The sequence below is a fragment of the Oreochromis aureus genome, linkage group 15 (assembly GCF_013358895.1).
Source record: "Oreochromis aureus strain Israel breed Guangdong linkage group 15, ZZ_aureus, whole genome shotgun sequence".
In the NCBI taxonomy this organism is placed as follows: domain Eukaryota; kingdom Metazoa; phylum Chordata; class Actinopteri; order Cichliformes; family Cichlidae; genus Oreochromis; species Oreochromis aureus.
In genome coordinates, this window is record NC_052956.1 from 37,205,648 (window position 1) to 37,233,151 (window position 27,504).

Consider the following 27,504-nt stretch of genomic DNA (forward strand, 5'->3'; position numbering starts at 1 on the left):
CCCAAAAAATCAACGAACTGATGTTTCCTGATCCACAGAGGGGCAAGTGACAAATTAAAGGAAAACACAGTACAGAATAACTCATAAAGGTGCTCCTTCAGTGCACCTTCTGCAAGTCTCTGGAAGTCTGAGGATCAGTCTTCTAAACAATCTTCCCTTATTTTGGTTTTTGGATGACGGTGGCAGAGAGCACTGTCTTACACCTCCACTGGATTGTACTCCATACACTAATGCTGGTCAAGGTGAAGCTAGTTTTAACAACTTTACAGACCTAATGTTTAGTCCAGGGAATAATCAAAGTTTGTCAGATAATTAACAAAATATTCATTAATGTTTCCTTTTCTGTGAAATATTAGGGAAGTTTAATATAACTCAATATTTATGTCAATGTGATAAAATTAAAAGGGAAAGTAGAGGAAGTGAGAACAAGTCATCATTAGCAGACTAAGAATAGGACACACTAATTTAAACAGTGCATGTTATATTATTAGAAAGAATCTAAATAGGGCATTATAACTGAGGTTGCAGGATGCGGTAATGCAACATGACTGAATGCAAACTGCCATTTAACCTCAGAGAAGAAGAATGAGAAGCGTCTTTATTGTCCAGCAGAGGTATCATCTTGGCTGTTCGCTCAGGTCTGGAGATGGCTTGTCTGCTATTTTTTTTTTTTTTAATCTTGGAAGTTGCTCCTTTTCTATTCCTGACCACTTTTCAACCAATCAACATCTGGCAGACACTTACATCACCCGCATCCAGTGATGCACAGTTAGGATGTTGGAGTACTGCAAGGAGCGCGCACATTCGCGGGACCGCTTTAATTAAAACAGGAAGGACTGCAGCAGCTAACAGGTACACTAAAGTGAATTAATTAAATAAACTTTTTACTCATTTTTTTATATATATATTCAATGCCTGCAAAATCACACACAACCCTCCGCATATCCTCCTTCACTACAGTGGTCTTCGTCTTTTCCTCCTGCCTGGCAGCTCTATACGTAGCATCCTTTGCTCAGTAGATCCACTTTTCTTCCTCTGCATGTCTAAACTCAGCCTCGCCTCTCTAACTTTGTCTCCAAACTGCTCAACTGCTTTTCCCTGTAACATAATCTTCTCCATCCTGAAATTTTTAACATCTCCAGCTCGGCCTCCTGTCTTTCTCTCAGCGCAATCATCTCCAAACCATACATCGCAGCAGGTCTCGCTACCATGTTGTAAACCTTCCCTTTTGCCTTTGTTGCTACCCTTCAGTCAAAAATCACTCCTGACACTCATCTCACACTATGAAAGAAGCGGTTGTTTTGTGGTCAAATTTCTTGAGAACAGGTTTTTGTTGTGCCGTCTGTGTTAACCATCGCTGTGAATGACTCATCAGTTCTTAAACTGCAGTAATCTCAATGCAATTCATTGTTGGTGGGGAAGGAAAAAGAACCTGTACATCTTCACATCTACTCATCCACATTCACATGCTCACTTGACACGCTCCATCCTGACTGCACTCTCTTCTTAACCTCTCGTATGCATTTATCCAATGCTTTCTATTGCTGAACCCAGGCATTTCAACTCAATCTGTTTAATAAAGTCACAGAAGAACTGCAGTTGACTTCAGAAAATGTTCTTGGTTGCTTCTCAGTAACAAACTGCTGACTTTTAGCAGTACTACTGCAACTAGTAGTGGAATCAGATGTTCCAAATTCGAAATGTGCAAAATGTGAGTCTCTTTTATGACATAAACTCATGCAAAATTCAGAGATGCGGGATGAAGTCAGCCGACACTGTCACGATCGTAGTGGAGAAAAGAGGGCAGACTGCTGCTCGGTGGGTGAACCTGGTTCACAGACCGCATCCAGTCAGACGATGAGTAAGCTCTGACTGGCAGGATAGTCCCCTGTTTATCAAATCTTCTGTTGTGGCCTGTTTATCATTTACAGACACACAGATTTAACTTCGTTTGAGATTGATTCGGTGCAACAGCAAAGGGTTTGCTCACACAGTTCTGATCATCAGCCTCCATTATGAGGTTCAGGTAAAGGTCACCGTAGTTTGCTGATATGCAGTCAACTGTAAGCTAATACTTTAACATTTGTCTTCCAGCAGGTAAGCAAAAATGTCATCAGTCAAACAAAGAAGCAACAGTAAAGCACGAAATGTTTGCATTGCAAAGCAATATATCAAACGCTGGCGTTTTTCATCATGCAGTATCATTTTGTCTATCAGAATGAATAAGCTCAGTATTGAACTATGCATTCACTCGGTAAAGAGAAGCCGTGGTTTTGTGGTCAGATTTCTAGAGAACATGTTTTTGTTGTGCCGTCCGTGTTAACCATCGCTGTGAATGACTCAACAAAAAGCAGTAAAACTATTCCTCAGCAGCAATAACCTTAATTTAATTCATTCTTTTGCACATATCACACATTCACACGCTCACTCTATACACACCCTCACAGCTGACCCCGAATGTACAGTCAGACCTACACACTTACTCTGCATGTTCACTAACAAATTCAACCTCTTCCCAACCCACAAGCCAAATATTTACTCTTGTTCAGATATGGGCCCTGAATGATGGGAGAGCATTTCAGCAGTTCCTTTTAGTCCTCGGTTTCTTTTCATTCTCGCACACTCCCATTCGTGTCTGTACCGAGTCTGTTTAGACAGACACTGGCACCCAATCAAAAAAACATATCCTCATTTATATCAGTTGGAACACTGCATCAAACTGGAGCACAAAGGAGCAGCTTTCAGACACAGTTATTCTATTTTGGCTTCAATATGTTTTATACTGTATGAAGTTATAACATCTGAGGGAGAATATCTAACAAAATCAGTGAAAAAGTAATTCACATAAAGTATATCGGTCATGACTTCAGAGTGCGGGCACCTGAACACTCTCCCCTCTGGCTGGTAATCACCAAATTGTCAACAACTGATTATTTAACCACCAGCTGGCAAAATTCACACAGTAAAAATCACTGTAAAGAATAAAAGGGCCAGTGCAGCAGTAAGAACCTCTTAAAACCTCTAAAATGTCACAATAAGCACCGTCTGGCCTTATAGGACAGGGTTCGGCATAAACACAAGTCGAGGGATTGATGGCGAGGTCATCTGAGCTGTTGCGGTGGATGGACCCCCTCCAACCCGAACACAAACCCCACCCTTTCACTAAGCTCCAGTACGTTAATTGGGCCCTTACATCAAACGGCCTTCATTAGAAGGACTCCAGAAACTGCTAATCCCCTGCCTTCACACATGGGGAGGGGGGCGCGGTTTTGTGGTCCATGGCGTCTGCCACGAAGAACAAAACATCTTGAGGAAACATCAAAGTCCTCCTCATCCACGTCCCTTAAACTAAAGACTTGTGTGTGTGTGTGTGTGTGTGTGTGAGAGAGAGAGAGATTGTGCCAATGCTATCTGCTCTTTGTGACGGCTAAGCAAGGAGGCATTTTCTTTGCAGGGAAGTCATCTGGAAACAAAGGAGCACTTTGACTGGCTCTAAAAATATCAGACATCACCAGGAAAAAGACGCCACTTGGCTATAACAAGGCCACTGTGATAACTCATCCTTTGGGTATGGCCCCATCGCATAAACACTCCCCCTCACACAAAAGTTACCTTGTGCACACAAAGATAAATCAAATAACAGACAGATTAGCATTTTATTAATGTTGCTATTTTAATCGTTAATGTCTGCTGTGGAGACTATAGCGTATAAGCACCTTTCATGAATAACCATGTGTCAGCACAGCCTTGTAAAAACAAGGTGAGGCACCACGCCGTGGCAGTGTGCAGATGGCTGCACTGATGCAACATGTGCAGCTCTTTGTCTTTATGATGTTTAAGTGCCGGTCATTCAAAAAATTATATCCCTCAATAAAAATGAATTCCTTTCCTTGATCCTGGGTGATTTTGGAAAGCAGCCCTATGCTCCTTTCAGTAACGATGGAATAAAGCCCATCTCTATCATGTCATTCGTTCTCTTTTATTAGCACACTAAGCTGTTTGGCAGCTGGTTTCCTGATGCTTCCATTGACAAAAAAAAAAAAAAGACCTGGCAAAGGATGAGAGACACTCAATTACCAAACCACACCTAGAGTAGCTTGTCCCAAGGCATCACGCAGTAATGCGTCTTCTCTGTCTTTCTCACACACACACACACACACACACACACACACACACACACACACACACACACACACACACACACACACACACACACACACACACACACACACGTATCCTAAAATGTTCATTCCCACCCATCCCTTCCTATCTCAGCTGCCCTGGACCATCAGTCCAGCTGACCTCTGCAGCCTCTGACACACACAAACACAGGCAGGCTGAGGATGTGCTGACAGGCAAGCGACTGCCAGCTCTTAATTAGCAGGAAGTTGCAGTGTCAAGGTGTCACAGGAGTAGAGCATGGAAGGGCAGGGCTGGTCCGTCACCCTACCGATTCCCAGCGGGGATGCTTTTGTTGTCATTTTCCCAGCGTGAGCAATGTTTGCTTCGCTGCTGCGTTGGCTTCTCACACAAATGAGGAACGCAGCCTTCGAGGGACTCACGTGTTCCAAAATTTGACCCCAAGCACGAAAGCAGGAAGAATATGGAGGGGCGTAAAAAGAAGAAGGGACATTCTAATTGCCAATTTGGGATCCATCCATAGCCGATGGGTAGTGGAGTAAAAAATGAATTTAGCCTGTCTGCTTTCATCTTCTCCTCTTGCCACCTCCCTCCACCCAGGGTTCTCTGGCAGCCATTTCCCTCTCTGCTAGTCTTGTGTTTAACTCAGACACTTACGCACATTAAGACAACTTGATCATGAGCATATACAGGTGGTCTCTGTGTGGTGGTTGGAGGTGGGTAGCCTGAGAAGCTTTGAAAAGCATCTCTCTCATGCTGTGTTAGAACTGTCAAAGAGGGAGATTTGGGCTTAAAATCTCAGCAAGACTAACACTAATCCTGAAAAAGTTGGAAACACAGTTTAAAATGTAAATAAAAACAGACTGCCGTGATTTGCAAATCTGATTAACTCATGTTTGATTCATGACAGAACCTAGAGAACATATCAAATGTTTAACTGAAAAATTTACAATGTACAATTTTAAGAAAAATATGACCTAATTTTAAATCTGATGGCACCAATACAACGCAAAAAATTTGGAACGGGGACAAAAAAAGTCTGGAAGTGAGCGGTATTAAAAAGAAACAATTTGACCTAATCGGTAACATGGCTGGGTATAAAAAGAGCATCTTGGAGAGGCAGAGTTTCTCCGAAGTAACGATGGGCAGAGGTTCACCAATCTGCATGAAACTGTGTTTACAAACTCTGGAATAATTTAAAGATAATGTTCGTCATTGTAAAACTGTGAAAACTTTGTATATCTCATCACATGCACTATATATTATTATCAAAAAATTGAGAAAATTGGGAGAAATGTGTATAAGAAAAATCAGTCTTGGGTCCTATGATTTTCACTCAGGCAGCACTGCATTAAAAACAGGCGTGATTCTCTCCAGGAAATCACAGCACGGGCTCAGGAATACTTCCAGAAATCATTGTCTGGAAACACAGTCTACCTGCATCTGCAGGACAAGCTCTGTGATGCAGAGAAGAAGCCACATGTGAATATTATAATCATCTCTGTGTAAAACTACTCTGTCGTCAGATGAATCGAAATTTGAATTTCTCTTTGGAACAGACGGACGCCACAGCCTCCAGACTAAAGAGGAGAGGAGGTATCTGGGTTGTTTTCAGTGCTCGGTTCAAAAGCTTGCATTGCTGATGCTATCGAGGTGCATTGGTGTCTATGGAATTGACAGCTTGCACATCTGGAATGCGCATCAGTGCTGAAAGCTATATCCAGGTTTCAGAGAAACACAACATGTTTTTCAGGGAAGGGCTTGCACATTTCAGCAAGATACAGTAAACTGCATTCTGTAGCAATTAGAGTAATATAGCTTTATAGTAGAAGATTCAGGTGACCTTTCACCAATCGAAAACATCATGAAACAAAACATACCCAGGAGTGTTGAGAAGCTAGGCTCATATATCAGACAAGAAAGGGACAATGTTCTTCTTCCAAAAAGTCCAGGAGCTGCTCTCCTCAGCAAAAGTTTTGCTGCCATCAAATTTGAAATAACCTTATATTTTCTCCTAAATTGTGACATTTTCTCAGTTTGAACATTTGATATTTTGGTTACGTTCTATTTTGAATAAAATATAGGTTTATGATATTTGCAAATCACTGCATTCTGTTTTTATTTACACAGCAAAATCTCCAGTGTTAAATTAACACTACAGAGTGTCTATATGTGTCCACACTGTTGAGTGTTAAATGAACACTTTTGACAGTGTTGTATTTTTAAAAGTAACCTAGTCAGTTTTCAAGATTTACAATGAATAAAACTGAGCAGTGCTGATTTTCTGAACACTGGAAAATAACTCAAAATGTTAGAAATATTCCAGTGTTAGAAAATCAGCACTGCTCAGTTTTATTCATTGTAAATCTTGAAAACTGACTAGGTTACTTTTAAAAATACAACACTGTCAAAAGTGTTCATTTAACACTCAACAGTGTGGACACATATAGACACTCTGTAGTGTTAATTTAACACTGGAGATTTTGCTGTGTACATTTTATACAATGTCACAACTTTATTTTGAACTGGGTTTCTATTTAAGGAAGCGCTGTAGGCTTTAAGCAATGTGGGGAACAGGAGAGGTCTACAACCACAGCTTTATAGATAAAACTGCATTGAGTAGACAAGAAGAAAAAGTGACCAAGAAATTGGAGACAAGTGGCCACAAAACCACTTCTGGACTGTTATCACACATTTATTTGAGATTAGCACATTCTGGCACTGCTTTCCCAATATTAATATTTTATTTTGTTTTCCTCATAATATCATGAATTAATCCACTGTAAGAAATATGTAATTCACTGACTACCCTTAGAAAGATCACTAAATGTGCTACATCTGAGTTCATCTAAATGCATTATTCTGAACGAAGTGAAATAACCTTCAGGTCAGTGTTCACAGCTAATGTGGTTGTAATTCTCAGTCACCAGTTTTTGACTCATCAAAAAGGTTTAAAAAAGGTTTTTGTAAAAATAATTTTTGCAAGTCATGTTTTGCATTTATAATCCACATTTCTTTCATTTCCACCATGAGTTAATTTTCTGGAAAAAGACGATGAAGTTTTGTTTTGCAAATTGAAAATGAATGAAGATCTATTAGTCAGATGACTGGTTACAGATAAGGAAACTGGAGGCGACGAGATAGGACGGTGCCAAGAAGCTGTATGAGAAGCACTGTGTGTCATGTTTTCTGTCCAGTATTATCAAGTATCTTATCAGCAGCATGTAAGTCTGCAAATGCCTCTTGATCGTAACAGATTAACACACATTTCCCTCCAGCATTAACACAAGCGTGGGATGAGAAATTATCTAAGTGTGTTTAAAAAGTCATTACTGTATTTTTACTTTGGCAGACAGCACACTGAGGACCACAGCTGGTGTGGGTCAGTAAAACAGGTGGCTGTCCTGCGTTTGTTGGCAGTCCGATGAACCAGCTGTGAAAGGGTTAAGCACCAGTGCAGGAGGCAAACACATGTTAAAACACACTCGCGGGGGCACATGCAGACACGCAGACAGACTCACACACTCCCTGCCTCCCATAACTCTATATTGTTTGCAAGTACCAGGGGTGGAACCTTCCTCTCTGTCTGTCTCCCTCTCTCCCTCTTTTCCCTGAGTGCCGGTGCGTGGTCGGCCGCAGGGCTGAGGAATGTGTGAGAGCCATGTGTCAAATCCCCAGACTGTGGGAAAGTGCTGCTCTCTGCTGAACTCCCTCCTCCCTCCCTCTCTGCTTCCCTCCCTCTCTCTCTCATTTCGTTGGACCGCTCTCCAGGCGAGCGCTCTGCCCCGCTCCAACCCAGCGCGAGTGTGTGTGCATGCGTGCGTTAGTGTGTGTGCGTGTTTACGATGTGTGCCTCCCTGCCTCGCAGCACACAGGAAGTGAGCGGAGAGCGTCTGCCAGCGGAGCTCCGCCTGGAACTGCCACTTCCTGCAGACAGTTTCTATGCCAGTACCAAGCTTTGCAACACACACACGCACACACACACACGCACACACACACACACACACACACACACACACACACACACACACACACACACACACACAACCTGCTCAACTCCTCATCGAGAACTGCAAGATGTCCCGAGAAGGAGGGAGGCTCCTCTCTCCCTCTGTATCTCTGTGTGTTGATCTCTGTATCCCGTTTCCCTCACGCTGCCTCTTCCTCTTAAACACAAACACTGAGATCTTTCACTGTGAGCGCGCCGCTTTCATCGCTCTGAGGATCCGCAGCAGCTGCTCTCTGACTTTCTCCGGTGCTTGCCAACAAAGCCAGAGAGTTGCTACAAATAACAAATTCAGCATACAGCCATAAATCTTCCTCATATCAAGTGCACACGTCCGCTGGTCTCGTCTCAGTAGAAGGTTCATGTTCCACACAAAAAGCCTACACATAAAGGACAAAGGGTGGTGACAGACACCGAAACATCATCAAGGATGTTCCATCTTCACACGCTCCTTGCTTAAAGGCTGTCTGGTCTCTTTCCTGGGACAACTTCCTCCTCCTTCTGTCCTTCAATGAACCATTTAGGTCAGCATATGTGTCACTAAAGTATTTCACTGCTAACCTTACTGTCCTTGCTTTTCTGGATATGGACATTATATCTGTTTTCTCAGTCACATTTTTGGACATTTTCATGTCATGGAAAGTGAGGAATTAAAATTTGCCTCTTGGATCTTTCTGTGTGCAGCATAAAGAGAGCCTGCTTCCTAACAGGCACATTAATCAGTGCTTATGAGAGCTTACTTAGTTTGTCCTTGTTTGTATTTAAGTCTTATTCTCTGGTCAGCAGGTTTTACAACAATGTGTCTGTCAATCATCTCTTTCTCCTCCGCAACTCGGCCTAAAAATACACTCCCTACACCTGCCGTGCTTCAGCCTGACTACCCACATGCCATTAAACACGTCGTTCTGCAGCACTCACGCACGACACATCGGCATATCGTACTGATGACATAAGCAGTCCTCTGCCCTCCTGATCGTTCTGCCAGCTCAAGGAACACAAGCGGATCTGTTGTTTGGTCTCCGTCTCATTCAGCGTGTCACAGAATAAAACTGACCTCTGGTCACATCTCAGAACCTCGGATCTACCTCTCTACAGGTAACCCCGGCAGCCCTGTGCTCTCTTGCTTTTACACCTTTCCTCTGTCAACAAGCTACTAATAAGAAAATCCATCTGCATTAGATTTGTCTCTGTACTTGTACCAGGTTTGCAGTCATTAAGAACAGTACTGTGCACAAACAAAAAGACAGATGTTAAACTTCAAAGGAGGTGCCCACTTTGTAAAGCAATGCCATAAATCAATCACAGCATCATGCTAAAATATTGGATGTATTCAGGCTTGTTAATGGAACCAGTTTCCTCACTGTGTCTGCACAGTACCATCTCCGAGCACTCACTCACACACAAGCACACACATAACTAGCCTGAGTGCGAGCCAGGCGCCAAGAGCAGATCCACAACTCGTCCAAATCTCCCTTCTCCACATCAACGCGCAGACTGCGCCAAATACCCCCACAGAAATAAAATACAAATATCCCTGGGAGAGAAAGAGAGAACGGCAGGAGGAAGAATAATGTGTCTGTGTTTGTGTGTGCGTATGTTAAACCACTGCATGTCCAAGGATGGGTGCAATTTAACTGAACCAGTGGGGAGGATAAGTAGCCAAGGGTTTTGTGCTCATGCACGCACACACACACACACACACACACAGTCCTGGCTCTCTCTGCTGGTTGAATAAGCAGTCTCTGTGCTATATTGGTTTGGGCCTCCCCCTCCTGTGTTAGACCTTGTTAGCCTGCCAGCCCTCAGACTCATTCCCACACTCCCATATCTGGCTCTGTGGCTGGCGCTGGGAATCCCCATCATCACAGGCACACACTTACACACACACACACACACACTTACACACACCCATCACAATCAACACAGGGTGGTCATCGGCTGGATTTGACCCTTTACGTCACTCCGTCTTTCCCGTCTCTGTTTCATCCTATATGTTTGGATTTCAGCACTACAGACTTGCTTGCTTTATTTGAGGGTCTTTGAAAATATATGCTTCAGTTCTTCAGGTATGGTAACGCCGCAACAATCTGTCCAGCCTTCAGCACTGGAGTGCAAAATGTTTATAAAGAAGCCCAATGCTGTATTGTGCAACATGGAAGACCAGTCATCATTACAAATATACACTGAAGCTTCGCTCACATTTTTCTTTTTCATATCTTTTGAAAACCGATGAAGATGTGACAGTGTTCTGGTGTCTTTTACACTTTTTTAAAATTCCAAATAAATGATTAATCTTCAGTGGTAACTGCAGTGGAAGTCGTCCTGCATTTCTTAGATTGACCAATTTACTGTCTTCATGGATTTTCTGCTGAAAATAAAAGGGTTTTATATTTCCTTTGCTTGACGGTGGTGGTTACTAATTGTCAGCTACTACTTTAATTATCTCCCCTCCATCCATCCCTGGACAGGTCACCAGTCTGTCGCAAGGCTAACACAGAGAATCAGACAACCATTTGCACCTCTGGGCAATTTAGAATTAACAATTAACCTAACCCCACTTAACTGGGGTCTGTGGACTGCGGGAGGAAGCCGCAGTACCCACGCACACATAGGAAGAACATGCAAACTCCACACAGAAAGGGCCTGTTAAACCCAGGACTTTCATATCCAGCAAATGCAATAAACTAAAAAGTGGAGAGATTTTACCATAGACAGAGATATTCATATTCAGAAAAGCAAAGGCTGAGTCACTTTTCACATATGCAATGAAAATGGGTAAATGTGTGTCTTGTGTTCTATTACTTATCAGCAACAGGACTGTGGCCGCAGTTCACCTTTCACTTCTTATTTTAATCAATTAGTTATCCAACCTTTAGGTTGTGCTTTCAAACTGTCATTTGTGCAGAATTAGACTGCAAACCACAAGTCACTGAAAGTTTTTCAAAAGCTAAATGGGTCTGTGCCGTGTTGCTGTGATATGACTCGACAATCAAGGCCCGAAGACAAAACACTGAAACATTAAGGAATTGAAGCACGCTATGTTTTGCAGTGGCACGCCATTTATTTGCCATATTTGGCTGCTTAGCAGCTTTGTGTGTCACGTCAAAGGGTAATGACCATGGTGAATAATTGCGCAAGTCATTTCCTTCTGCTCCCTGCGTTCCTGTATTGTAAGCTGTGACTATACGCACTGACTGATAAGATGCTACCCATCCGACATGACAAAATATGAGATGACCGCTTCCAGTGAAACAACACCCATCAATGAGGCAATGTCTTTTATTCAACGGTTGAAACATGGTTGTGGTTTTGAGAATGAGAAATGTAGATTGTAAACCCAGAAAATTAAAAGTAGATAGCATTTGAACATAGATGTAGTTACATGTGTGCATCAGAAACACTGCATTTTTAAGCACTTTGCCTGGGTGTGAGGACTACCACGCAAGAACAGAAACCACCTGCATTTTTTCCACGTCTACAGAAGTTTAGCATTTCCACAGCCTGCACGGTTAAACATAACAGAGCCAATAAATTAAGGATAGGGACTGGATGTGGGAATTACACACAATATCTGTATTTACATGACCCTGTATACTAAACAAACAATCAGAAAATTAAAGCGAGCCTAAGCTCAAACTTGCAGAGAAGCCTGCAGTAAAGCCCACTCACAGCGGCCCTACCAGAGGAAGTGTGGTTTTATACTGCTGCGAGGGTCAAGAGAGGGCAGGTGATTTATAACCAGCAAAGGGCTGGACAAGCTCAAACACCACTAAATAATCTGCAGAATAGAGTTTAAACTACCTCAGTTTCCACTGCTATCCATTAATTGGACATTAAATCGTGACATCATGGAAATAGCTGAGATATTTCAACATAAAATTCTTCTTGGAGGAGATAGGTGAGATTTGTGTGGACAGAAACTTCTTTTCTTCTTGGAGCTGAGGTCATGCTTGTTATGTGATGATGAGATCAAGGAAATGGGTAAGTTATAGCTAATGATACATTTTATATAATTTTAGTGATAATTCTATTCTGCTACTATAAAATCTTTACTTGACTGTGATTTGAAGCATGGCCACTAGAAAGGCCAGTGTAATGGCTAATGGGCAGCTGACAGACTTTAAATATTTATGGGACTAATAATGTCTGATAATTTAGGAGTAGGACAAGACATAAAGGTAAAATCAAGGCGGTGCAGAAGAGAAGAAAGACTGTGTGAGGATAAGCAGAGAAAGAAGGAGGTGCCGGTGAGGGGAAAGGGAGGCACCGCGATCATCTTATCAGACCTGTGAGCCGTGAGTGATCTAAGTGGACTGAGAGAGGAGAGCAGAGCCTCTGTTGTGCCCTGTGATCCAAGACTGCACTTTATGGCATGCTCCTGATCTCTATCAGTGTGGGAAAAGACTGCAAGGCTGGAGGGACTGTGCGTATTTATGCCTGTGGCCGAACGCATGTTTGTTTAGTTTGGTGCAGCGCTACTAAAGCAATCAAGTGGGCAGAGCCTTGTGTGCATGCATGTGAAGTGTGTATGTGGGTGTGTAGCATCTCAGTTTCTGCCACTAAAGCAATCAAGATGGCAGAAGCTTGTGTGTTTAGAGCAATGTGCGTGTTTATGTGTGCACTTGGCTGCTGTGCTGATAAGGACTATAAACATCATCCAACAGCAGGCGGGCAGGTTCACCCACACTAGACGATAAGATGGAACTTTGACCCCTCACAAGTCTAACCGACCATTTAATTCACACTCACACACAGACACGCAGCGTTAATAACAGGCCATAAAGTAAAATATGCTTCTGTGTGTCGCAATTAAATCTAACGTCACTGCCATTCCATTGCTCAAAGCACTGAAACACAGAGCTCGCAGAGAGCTCCAGTTATGTCTTGTCACCTGATGGCTGTAAAACAGACTGATCACTGGTAATGTCCTGTGCTGAGGGCTCCAGACGATTAGTGATCCTGAGAGCCTGTGGGCCTTAACTGCCATTAAAGGACGCTCACACTGACTTTACTGTGTGAAGCCTCCAAAAGGGAACAAAAACTATGTGCATGAGTGCACACGCACACACACACACCCACCTACTCAGCATCCGCTGCTCTCCAGATGCCAGCTGAGTGACGCGCACTCTGTCGTGCCCCAATAAAACTGCAGTGGGATTGCAGGGTGATGAGGCCACGGCTAAATCTGTAGCAGGTTTAGCTATTAGTTGAGTCACTATGAGTTCATAAGGGAGACGCCGTGCGGGGGGTCACCGGGTAGATCACGCTTCAGTTCGCCGATGCATTCAGCTGACGCCACACACTCCCAGACTCATGCAGACACCAGACTCCGCGGTGACACACTCCATCAGGGCCCCTGTGAGTCACCTGTGCAGCCTGGTAGACAGGCAGCCTGAGGCGAGGCGACACAAGATTTGTGTGTGTGCTTGTGTGTGTGCAAGCCTGGCTCCAGTGATATCATCATTAGGAGACAGCGAGGGCTGAGCTGTCTGATGGACGGCACACTCCACTCCCCTTGTGATCCGGCCACCTCTCACCCAAAATGACCATCTTCTCAATACCTCATAAAATAACAACAGAACAAAGAAATGGATGGAAGGAGACAGGGGAGGAAGGAGGGCATAGATGGTGCATAGGCAACCAGGTCTTGGCCCTGTGTTACACCAGCCTTTATATGTGTCCACTGGGAGGAGACCTGGCCTGTGTTCAGCAATCAGCAGCCACTTACACGGCAAAGTTGGAGTAGACACAGGCATTAAACAGCCATTACATCAATAGCACGGATGCTGCACTTTAGAGGTGTACTTATCATCTGCTTTATGACCAACCATAACCACGATGAAAGAATTCTGATTTCTTATCCTCTGGTGGGAGTCTACTTTCACATTTATCTGAGGACATTTTTTTTGCCAAGTCAAACCTACACAAAAAAACGTTTTAGAACTTCACACATAAAAAGCAAAAACCATAATTTGGGTGTTACCTCCTGCCACCTCCTGCTACGTTTGGATGCCTCCTTGGAAGGTCCATTCTGACCACCTACACATGTGCTTTTGCAGCTTTCCCGGGACTTCACACATGCACAGAGAGCAAACGACAATCTACGTCTCAAGGATCATCACCGGTAGTAAACACCAGTGTCAACTGAGAGGCAAACATCAGCATTTAGTTGGCTTTTTTCTCTTCCCAAAATGAAATTCAAGTTGCAAGGTGGCTGTGGCGATTCAGCATTTACAAGGATCATAAAGGAAATGGAAGTGAAAGATAAAATAGCACCTGTTAAACATGAGACAGGCTAAACTTTGCTGACAGGCACCATTTATTTTCACAGATAGGAGATTAAACCTCTGTAGGATAAAGCATTGCTATATTTATTAGCAATATATTTCCCTATGCACCTTTCAATTATCTAGATTCGATGAGTCAAAATATAACCAACAGTAAAGATTATTTTAATTGTTTCTACTAAAATATGTCAGCATCAATAACCTAGTGATCAATATCAGTTCAAGCTAGCTAGTTATAAATTATAAGAAACTTTATATTTAGAAATAGATCCCAAATACATACAAAGAACATTTTCAGAAATCATTTAATAAATATCCAAAAGGTATGATATGCCAAATATACCATAATGTGTGTGCAGAGGAAAAGGCATATTTAGGTGAGGTATAATTGATGCAGGTGCACCTCATTGCCTTGATATTCCCACAGCTTTTTCCAGCTCTCTTGCTAACATGTGCCTCAGCGAGGATCATGTTGAGTAGTGCAATTAAAGATGTTGAAATGGTGACGTTCCCCAGACACGAGAGCACTCATCTTTGTGATATCACCAAATATCAATGCACTTTTATAACTCTCTTAGGCAGCTTTCTTGTCAATTCTCTAAGAGGTTTTCAGGATTACTTCTCCAGTTGATGTCGGCTGCCTTTTGTCGTTCTCTGCAAAGATGATCCCACACTGCTTCAATACCATTGAGGTCCAGGTTGTGGGGAGGCCAGTCCATGACTGACAGTGTTTTTCTATCCATGTATGCTTTCACGCTATTGGCAGTGTGTTTGGGATCATTGTCATACTAAAAAATGCTTTTGCATGTCAGATCAATATCTAAAGGTACTTTTTTATGTTCCATCAGCTGCGACAACATCTACAACACTAGCTGCAATGCAATTCCAAACCTTGACAAACCACCGTGAGTTTACAGCCGTCTATAAACAGTGACACTCACTGCGGTACCTGCTTTGTTTTCCTCACCTCTTTGCCACACACACTTGGACTGTGCACAAAACAAGCTCAACATCAAAGTGCATTATGATTCCTTTTATCAGTTCATAAAATCTCAAGGAGCAGCCTCCTCCTTTAAGAGGGCACGTGGTGATATTACTTGTTTAAAAACTCGCTTCTCAGCCCCCTCCATCGTCTGCCTGCGTGACAGCGCCCAGCCACATGATCAGAGCTTATTGCCTTTAGCCACCGCTGAACTAAACCTCAAACTGGAACATAGCCAGGGGAAGACCATAAAGTAGCCACACAGGTCACAGGACTCGGCTCAGTATCTCAGTGCTTATTATCACACATGTTATCACACACAAACCCTCGCCTGCCACGTTACCATAAAATCTAAGTCAGCTGACGCACCTCCACCATATGAGGTGGCTGAAAGGCTTGAATGAATGCTCCTGCTGATACATTGTAGAGTTTGCATATATATTGGGCAGCGTGTCACTGGGCTTAAGAGGTGTTAATGAGTTTCACACCTTAAGGCTAAAAGCAGTTGTTTGCGTCACAGCTTCCTTTTCCAAACAGTAGCACCCATCATCTCCACTGAGGCATTGTTCATCTTAATAAGGGCCTTGTGCTGCTCACCAACAGGAGATACATGGTTAATTGATTGCAGCTGTCTGCTTTAACCCAAATTGATGGCCATAATCTAATGAAGAACATGAGGTAAGATAAGAATGTACCCTGGCATGATAATGTTTTCCCAAAAATAAAGTCATTTTTGTCAGTGATTTGTACGTTAAGTCAGCTGACACACGAGGAGAGACTGGGGGAACTGTCACAAACAGAAAGGGCAGAAAGGGGATGTTTGTATGACTGTTGGTCAGTGCCAGTCGTAATAGCAATAACAAAGCAATTCCTGTGCAAAAACCTTGAGTCACTCCTTATTTCTTTATATTTTGCTTCCAGTGAATTTCTAGTAATTCTTTATGTGCTTTCGTGCAAAGGTTCTCCAGGCTTACTGAAAGTCATTCAAAGCTTTTATTTGGACATTGGCTGCTTTGTACACTATTGTTAATTCAGTCATTGCATCTTCCCATGAAATGCAGCCCCATGTTTTTCTTTACTTTTTTTGTGTTAAGCCCCTTAACACTGACCTATGAATCTATCGAGCATGAAAAAGGGCACCTGATGCCTGGTTTAGACTTCTGCAAGGAATCTTTGACCCTTTATTTGGATTGCATATGTTTGTTTGTAAGTAATAGAAAAGTTACACAGTGCTTAGCGTAGTCCCATAGTTCTTGTGGTAAAGAAAGATGGGTCTACATGGTTCTGTGTAGATGACTGTAAGGTGAATGAGGTGTCACAGTTTGATGCATACCCAATATCACAGGTGTCCTGCAGGTTTTAGATGTGTCCTTGATCCAACACAGCTCATTTAAATGGCTAAATGACCTCCTCAGTATGTCTTGAAGTTCTCCAGAGGCCTGGTAATGAACTAATCATGTGAATCAGGTGTGTTGACCCAGGGTGAGATCTAAAACCTGCAGGACACCGGCCCTCGAGGCCTGCTTATATCCTTAGTTGACAAACTCCTGGACTGGTTTGGTTCTGCACGTTTTTTTTACAACACTGCATTTAACCAAAGGCTACTGACAGATTTCCTTGTCTCTATGTCTAAGAACAAGACTCTGTATGGGTTGTAACGATTCATCACCATTCCTTTCCTGTTTGGAGCCCTCGCCCCTTTCCAGCTACGTCGCTCCGTATGCTGCATATGCTGCTGTTGGGTGTAATGCATTACAAAGTAACATTACAAATTAATGTGTTACTGTAATCACATTACATTTTTCAGTAACACAGTAATGTAATGTGTTACTGTACTACAGTCAGTCATTACATTACAATTATGTCATTAATTAAGATACAGAGGTTCTTCAGTTATCTGCATGCTGGATTGAGAGGAACAACAACATAAAAGAAACATTAATTTTTTCTTCCTCCACACTTGCACCACAATCACCTGATTTCAAACCCTGTGCAGGAGGAGGAGGATGGTGGAGCGTTACAACAATACAGCTTTTAAGAAGTGCCGATACGGACATTACTTTTATTTTGTTTGCACAAAACGACAAGAGCGTGACAGTAAAAAGGAATTTGCATTTAGGATAGAAGCAGCCGCATCATGCTGCTAACAGAACTGAAACTCTTTAAAAACATCTGCACAGACAGCATGCTAACGCTAAGCTAGCAAAGAACCCAGAGTGATGTTAAAGCCGATTGTATGCATACCCCAGCTCAGCGGCCAGACTCTTAACTTCAACAGGTAACACAGGCAGTGGTGAGCAGCCAGACGCTGACCTTGCGTGGGACCGTAACCTAAACTTGATATTGTTAACAGGTAATTTTGAGACAGTGTTGATAATTGTAGGTTATAAGAAGAGAGTAATGAACCTTGTGACAAATTACTTTCTCAGGTGAATAATTAGGAAACGTTTTGCATTACTTTTAAGAAAAGTAAAGACTAATGTGTAATACATTACCTTTTACAAGTAATTACCCCAGCATTGGCTGCTGCCTACCTGGATGATGTCATCACAAGATGTAATGGGAGTGCTGGAGTCTCTTAGGCAGGCAGGGCTCACAGTAACCTGAAGAAGCCGGGCAGAGGGAGTATCAGGCAGTCTGAAAGTCACGTTTTAAGAAATCTGAAAAAAATCATCAATGAACACCTGACACAGGACCTGAGAGATGCATTTGGCCCTCAAGTTGATCCATCTACTTATCACTGAAGCCTCATCTGAAACTGTCTGAGTGGAAGGGTGGCTGTCAAGAAGCCATTCTAAAGTAACCTGGACCTCAACTTCATCGAAGCAGTGTGGGATCATCTTGACAGAACAGAGCAAAAGGCAGCCAACATCCAAAGAAGAGCTTTGAAAATCCTTCAAGAAGCCTGGAGAACTCTTCCCGAAGTCTAGTTAAAGAAATCACAGAACATCTTGACTAACAGAACTCAGACTGTGTTGAAGAATAAAGGTGGTCATACCAAATACAGACTTACAAGTTTTCTAGAACTGTGCAAACTCAATTGTTGCCTAAATACAGAAACAACACTTTATGGGACATTGCACCCTTGATACAAAAATAACTTCTATTTAGTGAGATGTTGGAACATGTTTTAAATAAGACATTACTTAATTGTTATCAAAAAATCCCTAAAAATCATTAAACTACTAATTTTCTTATATTTAGTGACCGTGATTAACTGTAATGGAGTGTTTTTAAGGCTTTTAATCGTAGAAAGTTTTGGCCTGATTTGTTTTGGGATTTTTTTTAAACCTGCAGTGAAGAACAAGACTACAATGTATAAAGACCTCAACACTGGGATCCAACATGTCACTTCTCATGATAAGCTTCTCCACAGTTGTCATCTATTGATCAAAAGGCTGAAGAATACACTCCAAATGTAAATACGCTAAAACCCACTTCTTCATTAAAGCTCATTTTCAGGCCGGTTATGCAAATGCATGCAAACACCAACCAAAGGCCCGAACAGTTGGGCCTTTTTATAGCCAAAACGGCAACAGACGATCAAACATCAAATGACCTCCTTTGACACCCACCAAGCTCAATCCGTGTTAGACAGAGTTTGCATTCTGTCTAAACTCTCCTTAGACAAAGGAGCACTGCCTCTTATTGTGACAGTGACAGAAAGCAGCGTGTTGACAAAGAGGATGAAGATGGCAAACACCTCAGGGAGCACATTGGCCCATGTCCCACATCTGCCCTTCATACTGGAGCTGGCTGTGGAGGAGATTTGGAGAGAAATCGAGGTCGTTCTGAAGTGGGCTGAGGGCAAGCTGAGGCCTCAGTGCTGACACAGAGTGATTAAAGACTAGAATTAAGGGGACAGCAACGAAACATCAAAACAGGGAGAGAAACCTATCCATCAGGGTGATTCAAGGAGGATGAGATTAAGTGTATGTGCGTGTGTGAGTGTGTGTTTCAGCCCGGAGCTCTGAATACACTGAACGAACCAACAGTCAAAAGACCTCCCTGGTTAAGAAAGAAAAAAAAGGAGGCTATTTAAAAGGTGGCAGTTGTTCTAAGCAGATATATCTGTACTCTGTGCCCAATTGTATTGGAGACATTAGCATGCAAATATCTATAAAACCCAGCTCAGTGTTAGGCTGAACAGACCTTTTCACAGCGTGGAGAAATGGTAGAACCACTGATGTCGCCAATCCTCAAAACATTTTTAAAAAGCCAGACATACTCTGCTGCCTAAGCACATTCAATCCAACTTGCCTATTTTCCAAATAACTCCTATTTCCCACTTTGATTTTGAAGTGAATAACTCACAATATGACCTAGTCTCACATTTTATACTAAACGATTTCATTAACCACTAAAAGGAGATTCAATGAGGTGTTTGGCTGAGGATGCCGCACTGTTGCTCACATCATTTCAAGATTGTGTGTGTTTGTTTTTTTTAAATCTCCTTTCCCCTTCCTTTACCTTTAATGATGCCTTCTTGTTATCTAGCCGTCCCTCTCAGGGATGAGCCTGCCTCTTAGCCTTTGAAACTAGTTGCATTGTTTCAGGCAAGGTTCGTGCTGAGGTTATGGGTAATTGCAATAGCTGTTTTACATTTCAATCGGCGGCATAATCTCCAAGACACTTCTTCCCCAACACAAAAACATTGATATCCCCCTAATTCGGCCATTTAATGTGATAATTAAAGGATAGGTTAGAGTCTCCCATGCAGCACAAGCAGCTTCACCATTTCTGCTTTACAAATGTACAAATGTATATCTGTGAGTGAATGAGTTTTTGAGTTCTTTCTCTAGTCTTGCGTTTTCATTTCATTCTCTGCGAGAGAAATTGCATCACTGGGAATATATTTTTTGTTCATTATTTCCAAGAAGTCTTTTGTCTTCACTCAAACACCTTGTGAAACTTACAAAACTAGGCTGGTCTGAGTGTTCTGATGCCAGTCTCCTTGTATGATGTTCACTTGACACAAGGGTTTCACCGTCAAGTCCTCTTAACGGCTGACCACTTCTCACAAGGTGGAGTAAGAACTGGCCAAAATGGCCCTTGACGCTGAAGGACCTTAAGGAAATTGGCAGGTCCATTCTCTGCTTACGTTAGAAGTTTTTTATTTGCGGCCAGAGGAGGGTGCTTCTCTTTGAAGTTCCCAAAGAATGAGGACTTAACAAGGCATCTTTCTTCTCTCCGGTTTATCAGAGTTCAGCACAAGTAATGACTTTGTCCCCCTTTCTGCCTCATGTCACAATTACAACCCTCTGCAACATAACATGGGACCGGTTGAATTACCATGGCCACAATGGACAGTGGAAACAGTGGCCGGACCTCTGCATTTTACAGTCAATCAGACCCAACCAGCGGGGCAACTGCTCTGCCTAAAGACCTACATTTTTACATTTCTATAGAACAACTCATTAGCTAAGTAGAATCCCTTCTTTCTTATGGCATCTTTCCTTTTTGTCCGAGAGCTGGTCTTTGTCTCTTTTAAATGATCCCACACAAGGCCTATTTTCTGGTTAATACATATTTACAGCCATGTAAGGTTTTTGTGGAGATCCTGTAGTTTTACTTTGCAGGCAATCATTCTAGACACCATAAACCCATTACCAAGCTGTTTGGGGTAATTGTCTAACCATATAGTAGTTCCATTTGTGAAGCCCAAAGAGTCGGCATCTTTAAAGTGGGCAGATGGCTAGACAACACATGCTGTGGATTCCCATGGATGACCTGATGCATTTGTAAACCTGACTCACACATTTTCATTTTAAACTTTGACTGTGCAAGGAAAATAAAATGCACACGAGTTTTTACACATTCATTACACCTGTAAACATTTCTTAAGCATTGCATAGGATTGTGTAAAGATGTCATAAGTTACGGTGTAGAGCAGAAAATAACTTTCTGCGGTACCTTCCACTGTCTGTTTCGGGGTGATAGAGAGAGAGACTGTGTGTGTGTTTACAGTTGCCTCCTGGGGGGTAGGGTCACACGATGTCCCGAGTGAATTAAAGAGGCCAGCTGTGATACCACCTGAAAGGAACATGGAGGCAGACAAAAGCAGAGATCCCTGTGCTCCCCCAAAAGACAAAAGAAACTGAAAAAAAAGAGGCTGAAACCTCACAATCATCTCACCATCTACAATGGCCAAGCTCCTGTAACAAGCAGGATCAGGGGGATCTGTGCACCGCTAAGCCAGCCGTGGCCACAGGTTTCAGTGCAAGCCATTAATTCCACTCTGCTTAACACACAATTAATTTCACTCGCAAGCAGCAGCTCAAAGCTTTCACATAAGAAGAGGGCTGACTCCAACACCAAGATTAAAAGGTGATGCAGTAAAAGCTCCACTAAGAGGAGCACCGAGCAGATGCTCACAGGGCAGAACAGAAGAGACCAATAACAAAGAAAAGTACACCGTGTAGAAAGCTGGAGTTTAAACACAGTGGCCCTTCACATCGTTATAGTATCAACTGTGGCAAGCCTTCACTACTTGCTCGCAACTCTGCAGCTATGCCAGTTAGGCAATTTGTTAGCGCATGCAGAGTTTTTCAGTTTTCTTTTTTTGGAGAACAGTGTATGAAAGGACACTTGGGACTAAGTCAGGATTTGGGATGTTATTAGCAGCCCGACAAAAAAATGAAACAATAAAGGTAACCAAGCCGAAAAAAGGTGCCCCTGCTGGCTTTTCTATTTGAGCTAATGTGACCAGACTGAATGCTCCTAAGAGCTTAATTCGGCCACAAAAGTATCCAAACTGTGGGGATGGGTAATTGTTGATGGAATAAACCACCTGCCAGACCCACAGGAGCTCAGAAGCTGCGGAACTCGTCTTTTCCTAAGGAGAGCCAATGGCACTGGATTAGATCCCTGGAGTGCAGACATCCTGTTGGCTCCCCTCGTCTTTTGCCCTAATGGCCATCCTGCAGGGCACCGTGATTTCTGTCTGCAACCCCTCAGGCCATGTAAAGCCGGAGCTTGCCCAAACCCCTTTCAGACATCTTAAACACTATAATACTTGCCGAGTTCCAGGTTCATCAATAATATAGAGACCTGCAATCTTAGCTCCAAGCCATCGAATAACCTTTGACTTAACAGCTGTCTAGCTTTTTCAATCAGTTTTCTGCTGTGAGGAACATAATGGATAGAGTCATAACAAACTGGACTTTAGCTGGATTCTAACCCAGATAAGGCAACTCAAATATCTTCATAAAGAGTGAAGTTGATCTTTTAAGTGCAGTTTGCTGTTAAGCTGCCATATTCGACTTTCTCAAAGAGGACAGAGAAAACTGGACTGCAGAAAATCAAAGCTGCTCTTTCTGTGATTGGTTTGTTTCTTACCATATGAAGCTGTGTAAATGCTGCTGGGTCCTAATATAGCAAACCACCACTGCTTCTTTTGAAACTCTGCCTGGAAGTAGTTAGAAAATTGTTTGAAAATTATTTTAATCTCCATGTAGTTTTTTTTTTAAAATAACAACCAGTCCAGTTAATGAAAGTGGATGCATCTTCCAAATTTTAGGATTTACAATGTGCAGCACAGTGTGCTTCTTGTCAATAATGTATTTAAAAAATATTAAATCTCAATACAGAATAATAATTTTTTCAAAAACCAAAAACCTAAACACACTTCAATATGTGAAAAATGTCTGAGGTGACCTTTGCAAACCTATCTGATAGCCTGATATGGGTCTGTGCGTTCATCCATCTCCATACAGTAGCACATACATGGAGCCTGACAATACTTTGCCTGAAGTAAATCCAAGTCGTTGGATAAGAAAGCAACGACTTGGATTTACTTCATGACAAATGCCCCACAACCAATTGATTGGCCAGTGGGGATCAGAGATAAGAAACTGATCCCATTGGCCACTCGAAGCCTGTGACCTTTCAACTATCCATCTCTGTCCTCATGTGGTCCCGCTCAACGTTTGGCGCTCAGATCTACCATTAAAATCTCCGCCTTTGACAAAGCAAGCAGATGCTGCTATCGGTTTGTCCATCCAGATTGGCCTATTAGGACATAATACCACGCCCACCTCCTTCTCCCTTCCTCTCTCTGTGCAGCTTGGAGACCCTGGTCCATCGCAAAAGACACAGAAGACATTATGCCAAGTCTATAGTCCCTTTCAAATGACAGGACCCCAAACTAAACTTTTCCAGAGATGAGTAATGGGATCTACTGGGCCATATTGAAAATGCTTAAAAGACAATTCTGGGCTCTTTGAAACATACACAATGGCTAATTTCATAGTGAGGTCAAACTCTAGACTTTATTGGATTCCACATTTCTTGTCTGCCTGATGAATTTCATTCATTTTTTAATTTACTTTATTCATTAGAAGAAAAGCAGCCAAATAAAAAAAAAACTAGAACATAAATACATTAGAAAAAGTATTAGCATACCTATACAATATAAAAGCTAAAGCTAAAGCTAAAAAAAGCAGTGTCTCACTGAATATGAATTTAGATATCTAATGCTACAGAAATGATCCTGTTACACAGGTATTCCTAATCATAACTGGATGGTAGTTTTCACATTTAATAATGGAGACTTTCTACTTTAAAGTACCAACTTTTCAATATCTAAATACAATAAAGTAAAAAAAAAAAAAAAAAACCAAAATACTTAATAAGCCTTTCTCTAAGGGCCAATCCCAGACTGTATATAACATGGTCATGTCACTGTGACATGGATAGAAAAGTGATAGACAAGTACCTATTTCTATTTTGAGCGCTTAAAGCTGTTTTACTTGAAACCTCATTCACACACACATTTATAAATGTGCTTATTTCTGCACCTAAACACGTTTAACCCAACATTCACACTCCAATAGATGTATCAGGGGCAGTCCAGAGTTCAGTATCTTACCCAAGGATGCTTCGACATACAGACTAGAGGAGCTAGGGATCAAACTGCCAACCTTCTAATTAGTCGACAACCTGGTCTTCCTCTTAGCCACAGCCACCCCTAAGTTTGCAAACGTGTCACGATTTTACGTGTCATCCTTGCACATGGACCATGCTAATCTTCTCTGTACTATTTCCAGATTAGTGTATGCACTTGGCAAAACAAGCACAGCCACTGCTTACTTAAGACCCACCTTGGCCCATCTTGGTGTTTTGACACTAGATGTGAGTGAGCAATGGCTCTAAGAAAGCAAGGACCATTCCACACTCACTCACAACCTAGCAAATAATGAGTCTGATGGGGAACATAATTTGCAAAATTTCATGTTTTCTTTTCAACTTTAAGTAACTGAACCCAAAAACTTTTATATACAGTCTATGAGTTGAGTGCATACCCATTGGATAGGATACAGTAACCAATAACTGTAAGAGTCAGGGCTAGTGTTACAAATTATGGCTTCACACTCTGATTACACCCTGTTTAACAGGGGCACATAATCACATTACATTTTTCTGTAATGTAGTACTATATTACCTAGGATTACCTTACTTTGGTAATCAAATTACAATTACTAAACAAAGATATATCTGCTTTCATGAGTTCTTTGGCTAACTGCATTTTGGCCAAAGAGAAAAAAAATAATCAAATGTCCTTTTTTCGTGCATGATTGTGCAACAATTGCATGAATACAGTTCATATGGTTCACAACGCTGGAGGAGTGGTTACATTACTGTAAATCTATTGAATTAAAGCGCAAGACTCACTGACAGCAAAGTGCAAACTGCATCCAGGCCAGAAACAACTATCCGCTGCTGTGAACATAACAGCAAATCTCTCCAAGAACATTCAAAGGCAAGACGCTAAACCCAGGCCAGCAGCAAGAGACCCCCAGACACAGAGTGATGCTCAAGCTGACTGTGTGCCGACTACATACAAGGGCCAAAGCTTGTCAGCAGTTAACTAAAGCAGAGATGAACTAGCTTGTAGCTTCACAGAGAGAAAGTCCTCATCTTCTACAGTAGAACTGCTGCTGCCACAACATTTTTCTGTGTCCTGACTGGCTTTCATCAACTTTTCCATTGGCTTGGTGGTAAAAATTGAATACTGCGATTAAAATAAAGATTTGTGCTGTTATTGCTAAGTGTCAATTACATGACACTCTCAGAAGATGTTGTAGTATAACAAGCAGTGTAACAAATAACTTTCTACAAAATTTCCAGAACATTTTTCTATGCATTTCTACATAAATAAGCAATAAATAAATAAGCAAGTATGCACACAATCACCTTTACGTACACACAATGATAACCACTTATTCTTCTTTTTACAGCAGTTATTGTTACATCCATTTATCAAACTCTCATTCAATTGCAGCACCTTTCAGCATCACGAAACTGGCGACACTTCCATTCAATTGTACTAAATTTCCACTACATTATACCTCACCCTATGCATCTCTTAACATCCCAACTGGGGCGTATAAACCTATTGTGCTGGAAATTCTAAATCCCATTCTCAACGAGATATCCTCTTTGATTTCAGGTGAGATATATACAGGTGCTTCTCTTTCTCACGCTGTTCTGTAATGCAATCGCTCCCAGCTGAAACTCACTCAGCCTTTCTGTAAGCCCAAAGAGACTGAGCCCGCTCCCCAAACAAGCCATTTGCCTAAGCTGCCTGTCAGTCGGATGCATTTGTTTGCACTGAGAGTTTAACTCCACAGGGCATGGAGGATGCTAATTGTTTTGACTTGGAGGGGGTCCCTCAGGTGTGTTTGTTGGGAGAAGGAGGGGGGGGCACCTGTATGAATACACTAGCATGCCTTTAGTTTACATAGACCAAGGCAGGGAAACACTGGCACACCTTTTACTCTTGAATGCCAAACAGCAGTTGTGGCTTCGTGGGGTTAGCATCCTGCAGAGTCTTTCTTGGCTCGCTCTAATGTCAGTAATTATGCTACCAGCATGAACGTTGTGCCATTAACAAAACAGAGGTTGAGATAGGGAGGAAATGTCAGCAGTAATCTGAGTTTGGGCCTACGTCATATACGACATAACAATATGAATCAGTGGGACCTGAGGAAAACTGCAAATTTACAAGTGTAATAAAGTAACAAGTGACTTGTGCATCAAAGTGGAGTTTTAGTGTACTAAATTTAACATCAACTTCCCCTATAGAGCTTCACTCTATAGTGGCTTTTCAATTAAAACACTGCTTTGACAAATGGTATGCTCTTTACCCAGCTCTTCTGAAAAGGCCCCAAATTGCAGCAACCAGGAAACTTTAAAGCATAATATGGACGAGAGACAAAAAAGAAAGGAAAAAAAGCACAAAAAAGGCATCTGTGACATAACATCAAAAGGGCTATTTTCCTATATTTTAGAGGGGCTGAAACCACTGCCTGCTTTGGTCAGCAGCCATTGGAGTGGTCAGCGTGGAGAATTCAGTGTGCTCCATCATTCTGATGGCTGTGTCCAATTGTATTATGCCAGAGCAGCAGGTAGCCCGGGCTGCCGGGGTCGTAGCTCTGATGGCCTCACCCCATTGGTCCAGGGACTCCGGCCAAGGTTCACGGGTCAGGGCCTTGTCCGGACACAGGCTTGGCTCCTGGCCAATGGGTCGAGCCGGTCAGTTGCAGGGAGCAGCACTGGTCAGCAAATGATTTATAGACGTGGCGGATGAACAGAATGCTAAGAGGCTGCGCTTGAATCTGGCCTCAGTTTGTCTTAAACTTTCTCTAAAGGCACAATATGTTCATGCTTTCACACCATAACTGCTTGACTCGAACCTCCTGACTCCAGCTGCCAGCTTTTCATCATTTTTTTTTAATACATTGAATTTCACAAATCAGATGCCATTAGGTTATTTTTCCTTCTGCTTTGCACGTTTCCCCTGAAACCTCCTGCTAATAAACAAAACCTGGGTTAGCTCACATCTTAGAGATGCGGTTTTTAAACTGATGCCCGAAGACGAAGACGAGCTTGATCTGCCATCTTGTCGCAAACTGTTTATCGCTTGCCAACCTATTTAAGTGATTCCATCAAACCAGGACACTTTAGAAATAAGTTTAGAGCCTTGCAAGCTTTTTGGTCATGGAAGGCAGGCAAGCTCTGATTGCCCTGAGGGTTTTTTGTTCTTATTGGGGTATTGTTAACAGATGGACTTCATACCCACTCGTCCA

General features: G+C 42.3%; 1 non-coding gene across 1 annotated transcript; it reads right to left on the reverse strand.

The window, feature by feature from the left end:
• Positions 1 to 24,384: 24,384 nt before the first annotated feature.
• On the reverse strand, positions 24,385 to 24,490 carry LOC116334682. The gene has a single exon (XR_004200572.1). It is a non-coding gene; the product is annotated as a U6 spliceosomal RNA (small nuclear RNA).
• Between the last annotated feature and the right edge of the window lie 3,014 nt (positions 24,491 to 27,504).